Below are 20,188 nucleotides of genomic sequence, written 5' to 3' on the forward strand. Positions count from 1 at the left end.
AGTAAAGACCTCAGAGCCTATGTGAGAAAGGGGGCATATTTTAATAGTGTCTCATACTGTAATATATTCTCAGTGATATTATAAAAATAATAAATGTTGAAAATATTTAATTTTAATGATACAAATTAAGTGTTATAATCATCAACCCAATAAAATGCCATGAAATGGGGAAAAAGTAGCAAAAGCTGAAAAAAGGAGAGAAGATGAAAATTACACAAGAATTTTTTTTTTTAGATGAAATTTCACTCTTGTTGCCCAGGCTAGAGTGCAGTGGGGATATCTCAGCTCACTACAACCTCTGCCTTCTGGTTCAAGCGATTCTCCTGCCTCAGCCCCCTGAGTAGCTGGGACTATAGGCACATGTCACCACGCCCACTAATTTTTGTATTTTTAGTAGAGACAGGGTCCCACCATTTTGGCCAAGCTGGTCTCAAACCCCTGACCTCAGGGGATCTGCCTGCCTTGGCTTCCCAAAGTGCTGGTATTACAGGAGTGAGCCACTGCACTTGGCCAAATAAGCATATTTTTACAACTCTGCTTCAAAATGGGAATACAGCTGGACATACTATTTCTATGGTATACAAGTTAAGACAAACAGACCCAATGCTGAATCCCATTCCTGCCTCTTACTCTCTGGGAAATAGCAGGCCAGTTGTTTAACTACGGGGAACCTTATTTCCTCATCTGCAAAATGGGACTTGCTTAATGCTTTAATGATGGGTGACAAACACACGTAAAATACTCAGCACAAGGTACATTTGTAGTGTAAAGATCTTCATTGGCAGATGGAAAAAAACTACAAAAATCCAAAAGGATCAAGGTAACATATGACAATAATATAGGCTATCCCTTACGTAGAGAGCCAGTGCATCCAAAGCCAGACATCCACCAAAGGTCACAGGATATGAAATAATGGGTATCCCTGACCTTAATGATACATTGTTGAGGAGATAAAAATTAAAGGCAAAAACCAAGAAAATGAGGTAAACATTTAACAAGGGTCATAGAGACAAGGAGGTCAAAGTAAATGACTAAGAGGAAACCAGTCAATCTGATACAACCACATCCAATCAGAAATGGCCTTGATGATGTTCAGGAAAAAGTAAAGCCAGTAAGAATCAGATGGTTTATGGGACACATTTGCTGAGCTTTGACATTGACTGCTCTACTCCCAGGAAAAAAGAAAACGAGGTCTTCAACTAGAAATTTGCTATCACTTTCATGTGACAAGAGTTTAATATCACTGAGTCACTGGGAAGGACATTCAAGGGGCTGAATCAGAGTTCGTCAAAGAGTGATGATAGCCCACCACACAGTCAAGGTTACAGAATGACAGACACCAGGAATTTCGGGCCTGAGAGTTCTGCCCTATTAACAGTGGGATTCAAGAGAAGAGCTCATTCCCTGAAAATGACTCCACTTGACTGAGTAGAGCAGAGTGGGCCACATCAGGTTCAATCCAAGTTCTCTGTTAATACATACCTCCAACAGCTACTGTTTTGCATGTATTGATAGGTTCCTTTAAAAATATTCTTGGGTACACTTGATGAGGCAGGGTCTTGTCTTCTATTTCATGTTTCCCAACCAGACACTTTTGGGCATCCCAAAGAACTCAATGGTGTGCCTGGAACAGAGGAGCAGTTTCAGCTTAACTACTTCAAAATGGAATCACAAAATTCTAGAGCTGAAAGAGATCATATAAATTCAGTGCAGCTCACTATAAATAAAAGGATTAAAGTACTTATAAACTTGGAAACAAAGAATTCATAATGAACCTTCCTTACCTCCTCCCACTTTTTTCTTTCTTTCTAGCTTTTTAATTTTTGTATTTTTATAGTACTATAATATATACATATAGCATAAAGCTTACTCCATCATAAAAGTTTTTAGTCCTATAACAATAAAAAGGTGTTTCTCCTTTTATATATTTATCTACCATTTCAGTTGCCAATAAATAATTGATTATCACAAATTAAGTTTGAAGCTTCAGCTTCAAACTGAAAACAAATGTAACTATTGAGTTATCTTTACCAGTTGACTTATAAAAATGTCATCATCTCTCTGGGCCAAAATATGACTCTCATAAGTAACAGCTGTTATAGTTATAAATGTGTAAATGGTACACATTTCCTGGTAGGATAATCAGGAAGCTAGAGATAATGTTTTGCATTAGATAAAGAACAAGGAGGGTTACTCATTTAGTGCCTCGTTTGTAGGAATTTGTACTTACATGTGAAAGAATGCGGAATCTAATGGTAGCTAGAAAGGTAGTATATTTTAGTTCAATCATATTTAATTTAATCTGTAACATTTTATTTTTTCCTGTGATAATCTATAAGAAGTAGGCTCTCAACCCTTTTTTAGGATCATGTAAGCTTTACAGTACTGAGTATTCGATGAAAACTAAGCCCGTTCCATTCCTCCCCACTTAAATTTCAGAATAATCATTAACTCCTTAAAGCTATCCCTGAACCCCAGGATAAAAATTAAAAGGAATAAATATATAAATAAGGAATAAATACAATAAAAAGGAAGCAAAGAAATAGAAACAATTATTTCTAGAGGCTGGATGTCACAATAGGAAATATGAGATACCATTTGTTAAAGTCCTTTTAAATATTATTTTAAAGGACAAGACAGATGCTGGGGTTATAGATGGCCAATGGAATAGGCCTGTTTATCTCTGCTTCCCTCCCATCAAAGTGTTAGTAAAGTGAAAAAACATTATAAATCCATAAAGAAAAAGGGAATAGAAAACTATTATTAGAGCAAACAATAGGCATCACTGATGTCTGGAAAGCAAAGATGACTGTAGAGTCAAACAGAACCAGTGGGAACCTCCCCGCCTGGGAAGCAAAGAGCTGGCTGTGACAGAAACACTTAGGAAATGATGGAGCTTCCAGTTCCTCAGAAGGGGAGTGGAAAGGACTGAAAAGAAGGGGGTGGTGAAGTATGTATTAAAAAGAAAAAAGATCTCTTTGCCCTGCACCATAAGTTAACGTTAACTCAAAATGTACTAAACACCTAAAAGTAAGACCTGAAACTATACAATTCCTAGAAAAAAAAACATAGAGGAAAAGCTTTATGACATTGGAGTTGGCAATGATTTTTTGGATATGACACCAAAAGCACAGGTAAAAAACACAAAATAAGCAAATGGGTCTACATCAAACTTAAAAGCTAAAGGAAGCAATCAAAAGAGTGAAAGGGCAACCCACAGAAATTATTTGTAAACCATATATCTGACAAGGTGTCAATATCCACAATACCTAAAGAATACCCACAATTCAACAACAAAAAGCCAAATAATAAAAATTGGCAAAGGACTTGAATGGACATTTCTCCAAAGAAGATATACAAATGGTCAACAAGCACATGAAAAGATGCTCAACATCTCTAATCATCAGGAAAATGCAAACCAAAACCACAATAGGATATCATCTCACACCCATTAGAATGGTCACTATAAAAAACAAAACAAAACAGAAAATAGCAAGTGTTGGCAAAGATGTGGAGAAATTGATTGGAATATTTGTACATGGTTGGTGGAAATGTCCAATGGTATAGCCACTATGGAATACAGTCTGGTAGTTCTCAAAACATTAAAAATAGAACTACTCTATGATTCAGCAAGCTCACTTCTGGTATGCATCTGAAAGAATTGAAAGCAGGGTCTTAAAGAGATATTTGCACACCTTGTTCACTTCAGCATTACTCACAATAGCCAAGTAGTGGATGCAACCTATACATCCAATGGCAAGTGAATAAAGAAAACATGGTATATACATACAATGGAATATTATTCAACCTTTAAAAGAAGGAAATCCTCTTATATGGTGTAACATGGATGAACCCTGATGAGATTATGCAAAGTAAAACAAGCCAGTCACAAAAAGACAAATATTACATGATTCCACTTATATGAGGTATCTAAAGTAGCCAAATTTACAGAAACAGAAGGTGATTCATAGTTGCCAGAGGCTGGGCAGGCAGGATAAAGGGGTGTTGATGTTCAATGGGCATAGAGTTTCAGTTTTGCAACATAAAAATATTCTACAGAGTTTTTGTACAACAATGTGCACATAGTTAACACTACCCTATACTTAAAAATGGTTATATTTTATGTTATGTGTTTTTTACCACAGTAAAAAAAAAAAAAAAATCAGAGACTATCCTGGATTATCGAATGGGTCTAATGTAATCACAAGGGTCTTTAAAAGTGGAAGTGGTAGACTGAAGAGGAAGTCAGAGTGATGCAATGTGAGGCTTGACCCACCACTGCTGATGTTAAAGATGGAAAGTGACAAGGAACCAAAGAATGCAGCCAGCAGCTAGAAGCTAAAAAAAAAACAAAAAAGGGAAAGGGACTCTCCCCTAGAGAAAAGTGGAAGTGGTAGATAGAAGAGGAAGTCAGAGTAAAGCAATGTGAGACCATTCAACCCATCATTACTGACTTTAAAGATGGAAAGGGACCAGGAGCCAAGGAATACAGCCAGCAGCTAGAAGCTAAAAAAATAGAGTGTAGCCTATGTACACTTGTTTTGTTTCATTTTTGTTTTGTTTTGATATAAGGTCTCATGGGTCTCACTCTGTCTCCCAGGCTAGAGTGCAGTGGCACAATCCCTGCTCACTGCGACCTCCACCTCCAGGGCTCAAGTGATTCACATGCCTCAGCCTCCTGAGTAGCTGGGACTACAGATGTTTAATACTACACCTGGATAATTTTTGTATTATTTTGTAGAGACAGGGTTTCACCATGTTGGCCAGGCTGGTCTCAAACTCCTGACCTCAAGTGATCCGCCCACCTTGGACTCACAAAGTACGGGGTTTACAGGCGTGAGCCACTGCTCCCAGCCTATTGAACTTAGCCCAGTGAAACATGCATGAGACATTTGACCTACAGAACTGTAAAGTGATAAATTTGTGTGGAAGAAAGAAGGGGAGGAGGAAGAAAAGAAGGGAGGGAGTTAGAACCCCAGATCCTCTCCCTCACCTGGTAGAGCCAACCAAACCATCCCTACTCTTATAAGAAGAGGAGAAAATGATATAGCGAGACTTCAAACTCAGACTCCAGATAAGGCTGAAACAAAGGCATTGGATCTAAGCATTCACAGGCTTGGATGGTGAGACCTCTGGCTCCCTTCCTCCTCACTCCTCTGAGGTGCCCCTAAATCCACACAGGTAGGCTTATACCACCCCCCCCCCCACACACACACAAAAAGAAGTAAACAAAGAATTCCTTTTTGGAGAAACTGAAAGCCCAAGGAAAAAAATCTGCAGATTTTGATAGGTGATAATTACCCACTGAAATGACCAGGCCTCTGCCCAAAGACCTTATACTGAAGCCAACCAGGTAACAAATTTGCAGTCCATTTTTTATTGTCTCACTCTTAAGTATGAACAGACAGCTAAATCCCTAGCACTCATTTAGGAAAAGACTTTATAACATTCAAATCAGGGATCATAACAAGAAGATAAAGGGAACGCAAAGGAAAATGAGCAAAGAACAGGAAAAAACAGTAAAATAATTCAATTTGTATTCTCAAGAAAAGAGAAAATATTGCATCTATGAAATAAAAACAGGATCCTAATTTTAAAAAAAATATATTCATAGATTAGATCCCAAAAAATAAATTTGAAATTACAAACCTACTAGTAGAAATTAAAAATTCAATTGATACTAAGAAAACCTCTCAGAAAGTAGAAGAAAAACACAGAGAGATGGAAAATAGGTAAGAGTAAGACTTAAGAAAATTAGAGGATCTAATTAGTAGGTGCAAATACCCAACTAACAGACCAGGAAAAAAGAAAGAATGGGGAGAAAAATCAAAGAAATAGTACAAGAAAATTTACAAATTAATGGGCATCAGTTTCCAAGCTGAGAGGACCATGAACATCAAAAACAGTAAAAAAATCCCAATATAAAATTTCAGAATTCTGGAGATAAAGAAAAGCATTTAACATTTTCTAGAGACAAAAAAATAGTTCACAGACAACCAACTGGGAGGAAGAATGGCTTGAGACATCACAACTTATATCACAGTGCTCGGCCACAAAAAAAATATAGTCATAATAAAGTAAATATTAATATTTATCTAAATATAGACAGTAATAATGACTGCATCAAGAAAATAGAGAGACAGGAAAACTAGGTATGTAGTAAGGGAAAAGGGTGGTCTATGAGACAGAACTCAGCAGGAAATCAATATATAAGCCTAACATTTTAAAAGGAATCAATAAATGGCACTTAGAGCATACAATGCATTGTTTAGAAATAGGTAGATGAATACTGGAAAATATAACTAAAAGGATTGAATAGGGCTATCTTTAGGCAAAGGGGCAATAAGAGTATATAAAAAGAACAAAGAAGAGCTATTATAGTACTATTTGAATTCTTAAACAATTTACATGCAATTACTTCTAAACAAATACAATTTTAAAATGAAAGGAAAGAAAGAAGGAAGGAAAGGAGAGAGGGAGGGAGAAAGACTTAAGAAAGCAGTTCTACAAATCGTTACACAGCAGAGATCCTAAATGTTCATCTACACAGAAAGAATGAAAACAGCAACTGTCCTAACATTATGCAAATGATAGTTTGTGGCTTGGAATAAAAATACGAATATAATGCCATACATAGACTCCAAAAGTGCTATACTGCAAACACCTAAAATAACATGCTGTGAAAAGTAATACAGAATGCTTCAAAAATGTGACTCAAATAACGAAGACACTGATGTCAGATATGTACGTAAAGAGTTGGAAGAAAATTATTCTGAGGTAGAAAAAAGCATTAGTTATAATATTCCATTCTGTATAAATACATAATTGTTCAAAATATGTGTGTAACTAAATTAATTAAATGGTAATATGTATTTGGCTATTTTATCCATATCCCCAAAATATTCTTTATATATTCCAATTGCCCATAAAAATTGTTTGTTTAGGTCCTCTCATTTGGAGAACACAGAAAATATAAACTAAACATAAAAGGTAAATAATTAAAAATCCATTTACCTGAATCATGCTGTTATTTTTCTTCATCAGTCTGCCTTCCAATCTAGAAGAAAGTAATATGAAATTAAAGAACATTCTTTGTGCTATGAGCTGCTTATAAAAAAAACTGAAATCCAAGTTAACTATTGTTCACTTCTTGTTATGTATCAGTAGAAAAAAGCATTCTTTCCCCAATTCCCAACTAATTTCTAGCTGTCATGGTATTCAGAGTAAGCTTCTATTAAACAAAGCCAAGCAGAAGCAAGCATGCAAATCCAGTGGCAATAAAAAAAAAATTGCACATCAAATGCATCTGACGGTATAACATGAGTTTTAAAACCATGTACTTTTATAAATTATCTCCTCTCCATTTAGGTAAATAAATGCTAACTGACTATATAAAAAAAAGATAAAGAAGCAAGAAAGCACATTATTCAAACCAAAATAATTACCACTCTGGGGTAAATTTCATTTTGACCAAAATGCAATCAATAGCAAGTTAAGTGGAACAACCACAGACCACATACATAAGTGTATGATCAAACAGCTTATAAATAACTCTAACCCACATCACCCTCAATGCTTAAAAATGCTTCCTCATTTTATTTCATGAACGACTTTCTCAACTAAAAATGAAATCTGACCCTTTGTAAGTAAAATATACCTGTGAATTAGGGCAGAAAGGAGAAAAGATAACTTTTTAAAAAATTTGTGAGCCCAGAAATCTTGGGCGGCTTAATACATTTTCTTAAAGTTAATACCACTCTCCCAAGAGGTCAACACTGCCCTGACTTCAAATAGCACACATTAGTTTTGCCTGTTGGGTTAGGTATAATTATTTAGGAATTTGTCTGGGAGTCTAAGAATCCTGTATCTAGACAAAAATAAAACGCTTTAAGGAAAGGGGTGCAAGTAATGGCTGACTGCAAAGTGGTATTATTTCAGAAAGATGTTAACATGTCTGAGGAAAAGGTTTTAGCTGGTTAACTGATTGTATGAGGTCAACCTGCAAGTCCTCCAGATACCATAGGATGGAGAAGCAGTTTATGATAGAAATAGAAGGGAAAGGGCCTTCCTGTTGTCCAGATGAATGGACTGCTGGGAATAAGATGGGAGAAGGCAGGAGCAGAGGGGAGAGAAGGGAGTAGAAGGGAGTAGAAGGGAAGGTGGCCTCCTTTCTATAGGTACAGAAACACCTATAAAGATAGTAATCAAGCTAGTCTGTGCTAGAAGCTATACAAAATTTCTAATGCATGATCTGGCTTAATCTTCCAATTCCTATGAAGCCTGTTTTGCTATCCCCAGTTGACTGATAACAATACTGAGTCTCAAATCAGCAATAAATATGGTGCCTGATGTAAACAGTTAGTAGGTGAAATAAAGCTATTCCTCTTTACAGCTTGAATGCAGAGCTAGATTCACCATCAACAAAATGAAGCCTTATAATTAGATACAGAATATGCTATTTTTGTCCCTGCCCATAAATCATTTAAAGGAAAGCAATCAAGTTATTCAGAACCCAAGAAGTCTTCTGAATTACCAGAACGTAGAATAGTTTTGTCACTTGTAAAGTAGGCCCACATATCTTTTTGTACTTCAAAGAAGTTTCAGAGGAAACTCTTACATTTCATAAGGTATAATTTTCTGACATGTTAACTGGTTTTATGGCACTGTGTGCTTTCCCACTGTAACTGGAGGAATCAGAAGAACACAGTGTCCCTCAGAGATAGCCACAGATGCAAAGAGACAAATTACCACCAGATAATTACTGAAGAAACCATGACAGTGTCACCTTCAAATGTCATGCCATACCTGCATGAATATTTAATTTCTATCACAAGTACTTTCAAAAAGCAGGGGCCAAAATGGGAACACAGTTGAAAAAGGGAAGTTTACATTCTGCCATTTGACAGGAAGAAAATAAAATATCTACTTTCTTTTTTTTTTTTTTTTTTTTGATATGGAGTCTCACACTGTCTCCCAGTCTGTAGTGCAGTGGCGCGATCTCAGCTCACTGCAATCTCCACCTCCTGGGTTCAAAGAATTCTCCTGCCTCAGCCTCTCGAGTAGCTGGGACTATACTTGTGCGCCACCAAGCTCAGCTAATTTTTTTTGTATTTTCAGTAGAGACAGGGTTTCCCCATGTTGGCCAGGATGGTCTCCATCTCCTGATCTCGTGATCTGCCTGCCTCAGCCTCCCAAAGTGCTGGAATTACAGGCGTGAGCCACCACCCCCAGCCAAAATATCTACTTTCTAAGGTAATATGTAATATATTAAAGACATGTAGCTAAAAAGATCTTCCTACATCCTCACTGGTGAACAAAAAGTAACATCTCAGTGACAATAAATGATTGTCAGACATCATGATATGCCTTTACACTTAAGTCCACAAGAACCCTATGTGTGTGTGTTGGGTGAGAGGTGGAGGGTGAAAGGCTTAGAACCCACAACTTAACCAAATGAAGACATTAGGCTCAGAGGTTATGTTGTAACTTGTCCAGGTTGCAAACCTGTCCAAGGTCAAACTTCGAAGAAATGGTAAAGGGTTCCAAATTACATGTCAGATACTTTTAGACTATTGCGTTGACCATAATGGTTCTGCCTTAATGATCAATAAACTTGAATCTGTTTTTCAGTAAAAATCATCTAGTGATCCATTCACTATTTTCCAGTTTCAAATTGCTTTTGCTATCTTCCTGAGTAAAGGATCTTGACACTCCTTCCACCTGTAAGATGGAGTAAGTATTCTGTCAGTGAGTGGCTTGAGAAGGTCTAGATGGACTCATTTTAGGAGAGCTGCTAAAGCCTCTGAGAGCACCCTAGTGATCTTCCTTTTATGGGATCTAGCACATGGAATGCATAGTAAAAGCTGCGGGCTTGATTTTTCAGTGGACACATGCCGCGAAGATACAATGCAAAAAGTTCTTTCTGGAACTATATGAATAAGCAAGTTAATGCATACTGTGCATAGTAAATCATCGAAGAAAAAAAATTACCCAAATTATACTTAAAAGGCTGTAGTGGCTCTAAACTTTCAATTTAGGATTGAGCAAAGTATGGCATGAGTGTTTGTAGACATTAACCTAATGACATTCAGAATACTGGTGGCGGGGGAGTGTGGTACAGAATAAGGTACTCTTCCCCTACCAGAATTATTCAATTATTCTAGTATAGCAATACTCAAACTCCTATATGTTTACTACTGGTGGCTTCCTCTCAAGAAAAACACACTGAAGTAGGAGAAGTTTCAAAGGGTAAAAAAGAATAGGCATAAGAACCAAGGTTGTGGAAAGTAAACATTAAAGTTCACAAAATTCTGCAAGGCATTAGTAAGCCCCCACTTTACAAGATTACATTTGTAGGGCCACCCCTTTGAAAACTTATTACTTCCTCTCAGTTCAGGGAGGGCAGTGGTTTCATTCTGGGGCCAATCTTAGTGATCAATAGGCGGTGGCTCCCCAGAAGCAACACTGGAAGACAGTGCCCTAATTAACTGCCATTGTTCACTATGGACACACAGTATGAAAACTGCAGCAGGCATGCTTCATTTTTGGCAGCCCTGACCCACACCCTATTATTAGAGTTCAGTTGTTGAATCACAGGGGAAAGATGGTGTGTAGTAAGAAATAAATAATATAGAGAGGCCAAAAAGAGCACTTCATTAAAACTGCATTTTATTAGAATAGTAAAAAAACACTGAAAACTTTCTCAATCTTACTCATAAACAGCACGTTTTGCAAATTAGAGCTTGCCTTAAGAGAATACAAAATCCAAAGTAGAAAGGTAGTGCTTCCTTCCTTTAACAAAGTTAGTGTCTTCCTCTTTTAGTATCTAACTCTCAACAAACACAGTTTAACTGAACCTTTGCTTCCTTTCTTCTGCTTAGAGGAGAACCTTTACTATCTCTCACACAGGATCCTGCAACTGCTGAAAAGCCCCAGGCATGATCTCTAGCTTTGGTGACTGGTGGTTCCAAGTCTCTTACTGGAGTCACCCTCAAGGCTTCTTCCTGCCAGCAGCTGGTATTACTGGTATCAGCTCTCTTCACAAGGGAGGACTTTCCACTACACTTAAGGAAAGGGTTAATCTTCCCTTCTCTACACTGTATTCTTATCTTTTCTAGATTAAAAGGGTAACACAAAGGGTATAAAGCCCTTCCTCAAACCTTGTCTCAATTTAAAGCCAAACTTGATTCTCTTAAGTTATAGAGCTCCTCTCTCCGAACTGCTGGCTGAGGTGTAAAAGAAAACATAAAAAATAAAAAACGCCATCCACTGACTACCCTGGGAGTTCAGCAACTTCCAAACTGGCCTCTCAAACCAGTTCCCCTTTTCCTGTAAAACACATGTGAATAGAGTTTAGAAGAACAGGTTGACCTAGGAGGAAAGAACAGACTTATACATTACAATCTACTAAAAATGTGGGAGCTGAATGAGTGATTTAATGAGTGGTAATAATTCCAAAGAATATACCACAGGCCCTTAAGGAGACAGTTACTAAAAAAGATGATAAAGAGTAAAAGCAACTATGCTCCATGAGATAAGTTCATGGGAACAAAGCAAAACTGGTAAAAGTATGGAAACTAATCCAGTTTTAAGCATGACCTCAAGGCAAACAGCTCCTCCCTGCTTCCCAGAGTGACCAAGTGCCTTCACTTAATGCTGCCAAAAAGAGGTACTTTATCCCTTCATTTGGTAAACATTTATTGAGCATGAAGATGGGGTTATATAGAGATGAAAGAGCAGGTTTCCTGAAGAAGCTCAGTTAGCAAAGAGAAAAAAAAAACAACTAAACCAGTATTTACATTTCTATGTGGTACCACAGAGTCATAACACAGAGCTAAAGCACAACCAACACAACCACTTCCCTGATAGCAACCAGACACAATTCTGATACTTTTAGGTAACTCATTTGAATCTTTGAAACAAGCCTATGAAATTGGCAAACACTTTTTCTGGTTTACTGGTGGAAGTAGTGTGTATGAGATACACAACGGATCTTTCAAATAAAAAGAGTTTATTCAAATTAAATCTTCAAATAATGCCTCCCTTCCCAAATACAAATCACAATGCTTATTTTAGTTTCTGCAGGTTGCCCAGTAGTGTCTGAGGTTCCTAGAGCTCTTACTGAGAAATTCATAAATTGAAGAAATTATTTCCTAACATCACAGGACTTATCAAGGGCCAAATCAGTAATGCCCTGCCTCCATTAGAGCATTACTAAAAACAAACCAAATAAGAACAGTTTTGTTTGTTTTTAAATTCTTACCCATACATGTACCAAAATAATCTTCTATATTATTTAATCCTAGCTTCTTTGAGGGTAAGAGTTACACCATGTCTGTGCTTAGTGACCTCTCATTACCTAAGACAGACATTGGTTAGCACTCAGTAAAATCATATCATATTTATGTTACCAATTAAATCAAATGAAGTTTCTCAGTTATTGTCAAGACCACTTTTACTTTCTATATTTAGTCATTATTTTATTTTATCTTTGACAAATAATTTCATATATTTATGGACTATAATGTGATATACTTTTATATATGTTTACAATGTGGAAAGATTAAGTCAGGCTAGCAAATCTATTACCTCACATACTTACTTTTTGTGGTGAAAACATGTAACATCTATTCTTTTAGCAATTTTAAAATCTACGATGCATTATTATTTATCAATATTATAGTCGTCGTTCCTTACAGATTTCTTGAACTTATTTCACCGATTTATTATAAAGATGTATCCTGTGACTAACATCTCCCCCTCACGTCTTCACTATAACCATCCCAGCCTCCGGTAACCACCATTCTACTATCTGCTTCTGTGAGTTTGACTTTTCAAGAACGTACATATATACATGTGAGATCATGTAGTAACATAATGTCCCCCAGGTTCATCCATGTTGTTGCAAATGACAGAATTATCCCTACCCTGCTCCCCCTTTCTAAAGGCTGAACAGTATTCCATAGTGTGTATATGCCACATTTCCTTTCTCTATTCATCTGATAATGGACACCTAGGTTGTTTCCATATCTGAGCTATTGTAAATAGTGATGCAATAAACATGGGAGTGCACATACCTCTTCTGCATTCAGAGCAAATTTCTTTGGATACATTCTCAGAAGTAAGATTACTGAATCATATGGTAATTCTATTTTAAGTTTCCTGACAATCTCCATATTGGTTTCCACAATGGCTGTATTAATTCCCACCAAAAGTGCCCATTTCTCCACACTAGTCATTATTTTCAAGACTAGATTACTGTCCACCCTCAAAAGAGTTATTCATTGCTAGGCATCTGCTCTTGCAGTTCCCTGAAATGCCCTTCCTCTATCCTGCTCTTCACACTGTTACCCATTCCCATCACCTGGCTTCAAAAGAACAATGGAAATATGATCCAATAAAATCTGGATTAGGAATTAAGCAATTACCACCACACTATATTGGAATATAGTACAATTTCCATTAAGACCATCTTCATACTGTCTTATTCCACTACCAAAATGTTTAACTGAAGTAGGACTTAAAACTGTCAATGCTTTAAAAAAAGAAAAAAGTTCTGTACTCTATGTTTAACCTACTGTAATCCAAGAAACCTCTGTCTGAAACAGTAACTTTCTCTCCCTAACTAGTCAGAAAGTCCCACAAGCATGGATTAGGTGATATCCCAAGCATAAAGTACCTAATCCAGCAATTTAATAAATATTTTTAAAACTAGGCTAAATGCCTTGCCTTTTGAACCTGAATTATTTTTAGATACAGAGAAGAATACATATTTATTGAAAATTAAAGGAATTCATAGAACAATGAGACTTTCTTAATTTCCTTTTAAAATATTTTGAAGGAACATTATGGCTTCAAAAGAAAATTCAACATGAATCGCCAAAACCAAGCTATCATAATAAACTTTGCAAGTCTCAAAACCTGTCTTCTGTGCTTCTAAAAGAGGCAAAATTTAGAAACCAAGTAAGAATAAGACACACTAATAAGAAACTTCAAGTTTACTCCAATATAGAAACAGACTAAAATATAAAACCCATTTACAATGCAGATTACAGGAAATGTTTTTGTTTGTTTTGCAATATGGTGTTTCACTCTTGTTGCCCAGGTTGGAGTACAATGGTACAATCTGGGCTCATCGCAACCTCTGCCTCCTGGGTTCAATCAATTCTCCTGACTCAGCCTCCCAAGTAGCTGGGATTACAGGCATGCACCACCACACCTGGCTAATTTCATATTTTAATTAGAAATGTGGTTTCTCCATGTTGATCAGACAGGTCTCAAACTCCCGACGTCAGGTGATCCACCCACCTCGGCCTCCCAAAGTGCTGGAATTACAGGCGTGAGCCACTGTGCCCAGCCAGAAATATTTTTAACCAAAAATAAACTAATTTATTCAAACTGGATTTGTAGTAGACATATTTCAGGATATCTGTTCACCTACTCCCATTTCTGGGGGACTCTACCATATTCTCAGGCCCAGTTGTCTTTCAATTGCCATCTTCTATCACCTGACACAACTCCACAGCTGATCAGACCCAAAAGAACACCTGACCCAAAGAGAGCCAAATTCAGAAGCTGGCCAGAAGCCTATGACATGGGTTTGATTACTGGCTGAAATGATGAACTCAGCCAATCAGCTTTGCTACTGCAGGAACTAGAATCAAGAAATGCTAAAGGAACTTGCCAGTTAGATGTCATGGTAAAAGGTCAAGAGGGACACTTAAGCTCAGGGCAATCATCATGGGCCAACTCTGCCACAGAAAGCAAGTACTGGACTGAAGCCAGTTCCCAACTTGAGGTCTCAAGAGATCTACATCTTGAACCCTTTTCTTCAATGAGATAGCAACCGAAGTTAAAATCTTATGCAAAGACTTACCATTGATCTATTTAGTTAGAATAAAACCACCTTCTTTTACATAATTAGAGGAAACAGTTTATGTCACTTAATAAGAAATCTGAAGTCAGGTTTTTCGTTGTTGTTTTTTTTTTCAATATAGTTTTATTGTTTTCAACTTGTCTCCACCTCAGTTAATTCCCTCATTTATTGTTTTCAACTTGTCTCCTCCTCTTATAGTTCTTCACCTATAAAGTGAGGTCTGTTTATTAGATGCTCTCTAAGTTCTCTTGCATGGTTTATAATCTCAGTACAGGCAGTCTGAGACAAAGGAGGCCTCTCTGTGGGTAGTGTTTGGACAGTGGTGGAAAACATTCTCCACTACCTTGGCTGTGTCACATGATGAATTCTCATTCTATTTAATTCATAATTAGAACTAACACATTTTTCTATAAAAATTCTTAAGATGAGTCAGTTCCTAGGCTACCTCATTTTAGGTATAGGTATATAGAATATTAGAATTTCTCACACTGTTTATTGCTCTCTTTTTCATTTAAAATATTTAGTTATACTCAATGCCCTGCCTCTCCCTTAGTTTAAAACAAAAACAAAAACTAAGAAGCAGAGAAAGTGCTATTCATGTAGTCATTAGATGAAATACTTAGAAATGGTACTACAACCTTAATCATATTTCCAGTACTCCACTTTGGGGAGCAAGGGGCATGGCAACAAAATAAGATACTGGAAATCCAAATATTCTTATGATTCAGGCTTTAACATAAATTTAAACAGCATTTATCTCAGAGTCTAAAACTGTGACTATCCAATGAATAAAACTGTTCCAAAAGCATTTTTTAAATGGTATCAGGAAAAACTGTCCAAGACTGAGAAATGGGAAAAATAGATTCCTAGGTATGTTTCCAGAATATCCAAGTGAATAAAGCTGTGCACCTCTTTCTATTTTACTGTCAGTAATTCCAAATAATTCTTGTCCACAGCACTGTAAATAAATTTTGTCCAGTAGAGATACAATTGATTTCTACCTGGAAGAAAAGATAACCCCCAAACATTACCTTTTATTGCTCTATGGATATTAACTGATTTTGTTATATATTGATACATTTATTTCAGCCTTCTTGGAGACATTTCAGTTCCTCAAATTTGTCGTTAATTCCCTCATTAACTGAATTGAATGAACTTTTGATATGTTTTCCTTTTATATCTATACGCAATATGGTTTTAACTTTTCAAAAATTACTATTTAGCAATAGGAGTCCATTTTAAAAATCAGTCCATTATAACATCTAGAAAGGTATTTGTTGTTCACAGTAAGTGGTAAATATATAACCCACCAGGCTATGAATAATTGGTCCGTGTTATTTGGAAGTCAGGTTGATACAGTCCCTACCCAAATCTCATGTTGAATTGTCCAATTGTGGACATGGGGCCTATGGCAGGTGTTTGGATCATTGGGGTAGTTTCTAAAAGTTTAGCAGCATCCCCCTAGTGCAGTCTCATGACAGAGTTCTCACTAGATCTGCTTATTAAAAAGTGTGTAGCATCTCCCCAACCCTTCTCCTGCCAATCATATAAAGATGTGCCTGCTTCCCCTTCACCTTCCACCCTAAATAAGTTTCCTGAGGCCTCCCCAGAAGCAGAAGCCAGTACAGCCCACAGAATTAAACCTCATTTCTGTATAAATTGTTCAGTCTCAGGTAGTTCTTTATAGTGGTGCAAGAACAGACTAATACAGAAAACTGGGGGCGGGGGCAGTGGCTCACCCCTTGTAATCCCAGCATTTTGCAAGGCCAAGGCGGGTGGATCACCTGAGATCAGGAGTTTGATACCAGCCTGGCCAACATGGTAAAATCCTGTCTTTACTAAAATTACAAGAAAAAAAAAACCCAGGTGTTCAGGTACATGCCTATAATCCCAGTTACTTGGGAAGCTGAGGCAGGAGAGTCACTTAAACTCGGGAGTCAGAGACTGCTGTGAGTCAAAACTGTGCCACTGTGTACTCCAGTCTGGGCAACAGACCAAGACTCTTTTAAAAAGAGAGAGAGAGAGAGAGAGGGAGAGAGAGAGAAAGAGAGAATGAGAAAAATGGTATCAGAAAATTGGGGTATTACTATAAAGATAAAAAAAAATGTGGAAGCAACCTTGAAACTAGGTAATAAGCAGAGGTTAAAACAGGTTGGAGGGCTCAGAAGAAGACAGGAAGATGGGGGAAAGTTTGGAACTTCCTAGAAAATTGTTGAATGGTTTTGACCAAAATGCTGACAGAAATGGACAATGAAATACAGACTGAGGAGGAGATCTCAGATGGAGATAAGGAATTTATTGGGAACTGGAATTAAGGTCACTCTTGCTATGCTTTAAGCAGAGAGACTGGCAGCATTGTGACTCTGTTCTAGGTATCTATGAAACTTTGAACTTAAGAGAGATGACTTAGGAGATCTGACAGAAGAAATGTCTAAGCAGCAAAGCATTCAATATGTAGCCTTGTTGCTTGTAACAGTGTACACTCATACTCAAGTGCAAAGAGAGTCTCCAAAACTAGAACTTACATTTCAAAGAGAAGCAGAGCATAAAAGTCTGAAAAACTTGCAGCCTGACCACATAGTAGAAAAAGAAAATCCATTTTCTGGGTAGAAATTCAAGCTGACTGCAGAACTTTATTTAAGTAAGGAAAAGCTGGACATTAATAGCCAACATAACAGGGAAAATGCCTCCAACTCACTTCAGAGACCTTTCTGGCAGCCCCTCCCAACACAGACCTGAAGGCCTAGGAGGGAAAAATAGTTTTGTGGGCCAGGCCTAGGACACCATTGCTCTGTGCAGCCTCAGGTCATGGCTCCTTGCATCCCAGCCACTACAGCTCTACCCATGACTAAAAAGGTTCCAGATAAGTCTCAGGCTACTACTCTAGAAGGTGCAGGCCAGAAGCCATAAAAACTTCCATGTGGTAGTAAGCTTGCAGGTGCACAAGGGTCTAAAGTTGAGGCTTGAGAGCCTCTGCCTAAATTTCAGTAGTTGTATGGAATCATCTGGATGTCTAGACAGAAGTCTGCTGCATGGGCAGAGCCCTCATGGAGAACCTCTACTAAGGTAGTGCAGAGGGAAAATGTAGGGTTGGATCCCCCACAGAGTCCCCACCGGGGTACTGCTTAGTGAAGCTGCGAGAGGAGGGCTGCCTTCCTCCAAACCCCAGAATGGTAGATCCACCAACTGCTTGCACCATGCATTCGGAAAAGCCAGAGGCACTCAATGCCAGTCTATGAAAGCAGTCTCAAGGGCTAAGCCCTGCAGAGCCACAGGAGTGAGCTGCTCAAAACTTGGAAGACCATGCCATGCATCAATGTGCCCTGAATGTGAGTTACAGAGACAAAGAAGATTGTTTTGGAAGTTTTTAATGACTGCTCTGCTGGGTTTCAGACTTGCATGGGGCCTATAGGCCCTTTGTTTTGGCCAATCTCTTCCTTTTGGAATGGGAGCATATACCCAATGCATGTACTCCCACTGTATCTTGGAAATAAATAACTTGTTTTTTATTTTACAGGCTGATAAATTGCAGCGTTCGCGCCAAAGGCTTGAGACAGCTAGCGTGACTCGCCCTATTTGGCTGCTGGACCTATCTGCTCTCCCCCCACTCTCGAGGGCTGTCGAGTTGAGGCAAGGGTTGCAAGCTGAGCCACTGAGGCAAAAACAAGATACAGAGCAAAGGCCTGCAGTTTACGAGGGCATTGTGCTAACTGCTTTCATATCCCCCCACTCTGTGTAAGCAACAGACTTGCTGCAATTGAGATGCCTGAGAGGGGCAAGGACCCCTGCCCATATTTTCTCAGGAGCTGAGCCTTTGCTCTACCTCCTGATGGAAAACATAATTAACAAGCCACCATGAGGACACCATTGTTTGATTGCACTGTGTACTCTTAAAAAACATATATTAACCTTTAAACTAATTTGTAAGCTATTACCACAAGCCCCTTTAAACTGCTTTGTGAGCTTTTATCACAAGCCCCTGATAACTATTTTTACGTGGTTTCTGTTCCCTTTTATGTTTACCCCCCTTTTTCTGCTGAGCTAAAGTAAATGCTAAGCTAAAGTAAATGCTGAGCTAAAGTAAATGTAACAAGAAAAAAGGTATAAAGGCTGTAACCCATAAAAATAAAGCTGCTGCTTGACTACAAGTCACGCAGACCTCCAGACTCTGCTTTTCTTTCTTCTTTCACTTCCTTGCACTCTCTCCCTCAGGTTGAATGAGACATCTACGTTGGTGGTCTCAGGGACTCCCGCAGGTTGGCAGCCCCCCGGCAGATGTGCCGGACCCCAACAATAAGTGAAAGTGACTTGCCTTGTCTCAGATGAGACTTTGGACCTGGGCTTTTGAGTTAATGCTGGCACAAGTTAGGACTTTGGGGTACTGTTGGGAAGGCATGATCGTGTTTTGAAATGTGAGAAGTACATGAGATTTGAGAGGAGCCAGGGGAAGAATGACATGCTTTGGCTATGTGTAACCACGCAATCTCATGCTGACTTTTAATTCCCAATGTTGGAGGTGGGCCTGGTGGGAAGAGGATAGATTATGGGTGTGGTTTTTAATGGTTTAGCACCATCTCCCTAGTGCTGTCTCATGATAGAGTTCTCACGAGATCTACTTGCTAAAGCATTTGTATCACCTCTTCCCTCTCTTTCTCTTGCCAGCCATGTGAAGATATGCTTGGTTTCCCCTCACTTTCTGCCATGATTGTAAGTTTTCTGGGGTCTCCCAAGAAGCAGAAGCCTGTACAGCTCACAGAACTGTGAGGTGATTAAACCTCTTTTCTTTATAAATTTCCTAGTCTCCAGGAGTTCTTTACAGCATTGTAAGGGTAGACTAATACATAGATCACGCAGTCCAGACAGAGTGATACAGATGGTAATAAACAAATGGCAATGACATGGACATAACAGCAATTTCATTTGTAAAGCAAGTTGTATTCCCAGTCTGTTATGTACATCAGTGGGTAACAACTGATGGACAGCCTTGAATTCCAACTGCATAAATGTATGTCATGAATCTGCTTCTTAACAGATATAATGTAAATAAAATCCAAGTAAATGCATGTAGAAGATAGTACATGTGTGTAAAAACATAGCTAAACGCACAGTCAGATCCATGCAACGAAGACAGCTGGAACACATAACCAAGAAAGTAAAGGAATCTTGTTTATTAATAAATAAAATACTTTTGTCCCTAATATAATGACTTTATACTTAGTTTTCTGAACTAAATAGCTCTACCTCTAAATTAGCAAAGTAATGCATGTATTTGTAAGCAAAAATTTCTAAATCCTTGGAGACTTTGAACTCTCC

The 20,188-nt window shown here is 38.0% G+C and overlaps 1 protein-coding gene and 1 long non-coding RNA gene across 8 annotated transcripts in view; one reads left to right on the top strand and one right to left on the bottom strand.

Moving 5' to 3' along the window:
* LOC144578699 (uncharacterized) overlaps nt 1–20,073 on the top strand; it is a 64,851-nt gene extending 44,778 nt beyond the window's left edge. The window contains exon 2 of the long non-coding RNA XR_013524987.1: nt 18,393–20,073. This is a non-coding gene — a long non-coding RNA (uncharacterized LOC144578699). The remainder of the gene's footprint in view (nt 1–18,392) is intronic.
* The window catches only part of SGMS1 (sphingomyelin synthase 1), a 334,608-nt gene that overhangs the window by 160,279 nt on the left and 154,141 nt on the right, over nt 1–20,188 (bottom strand). For 5 of the 7 annotated variants that reach the window (XM_054243062.2, XM_078345958.1, XM_078345957.1 and 2 more), the window contains 2 exons: nt 7,015–7,057; nt 1,483–1,624 (listed from right to left, as the gene is read on the bottom strand). The exons of 1 other annotated variant lie outside the window; for it this stretch is intronic. The gene's annotated coding sequence lies outside the window, so the exon portion shown is untranslated. The remainder of the gene's footprint in view (nt 1–1,482; nt 1,625–7,014; nt 7,058–20,188) is intronic. One more of the 7 variants, XM_078345960.1, reaches the window with a different exon arrangement.

The sequence above is a fragment of the Callithrix jacchus genome, chromosome 12 (genome assembly GCF_049354715.1).
Source record: "Callithrix jacchus isolate 240 chromosome 12, calJac240_pri, whole genome shotgun sequence".
NCBI lineage: Eukaryota > Metazoa > Chordata > Mammalia > Primates > Cebidae > Callithrix > Callithrix jacchus.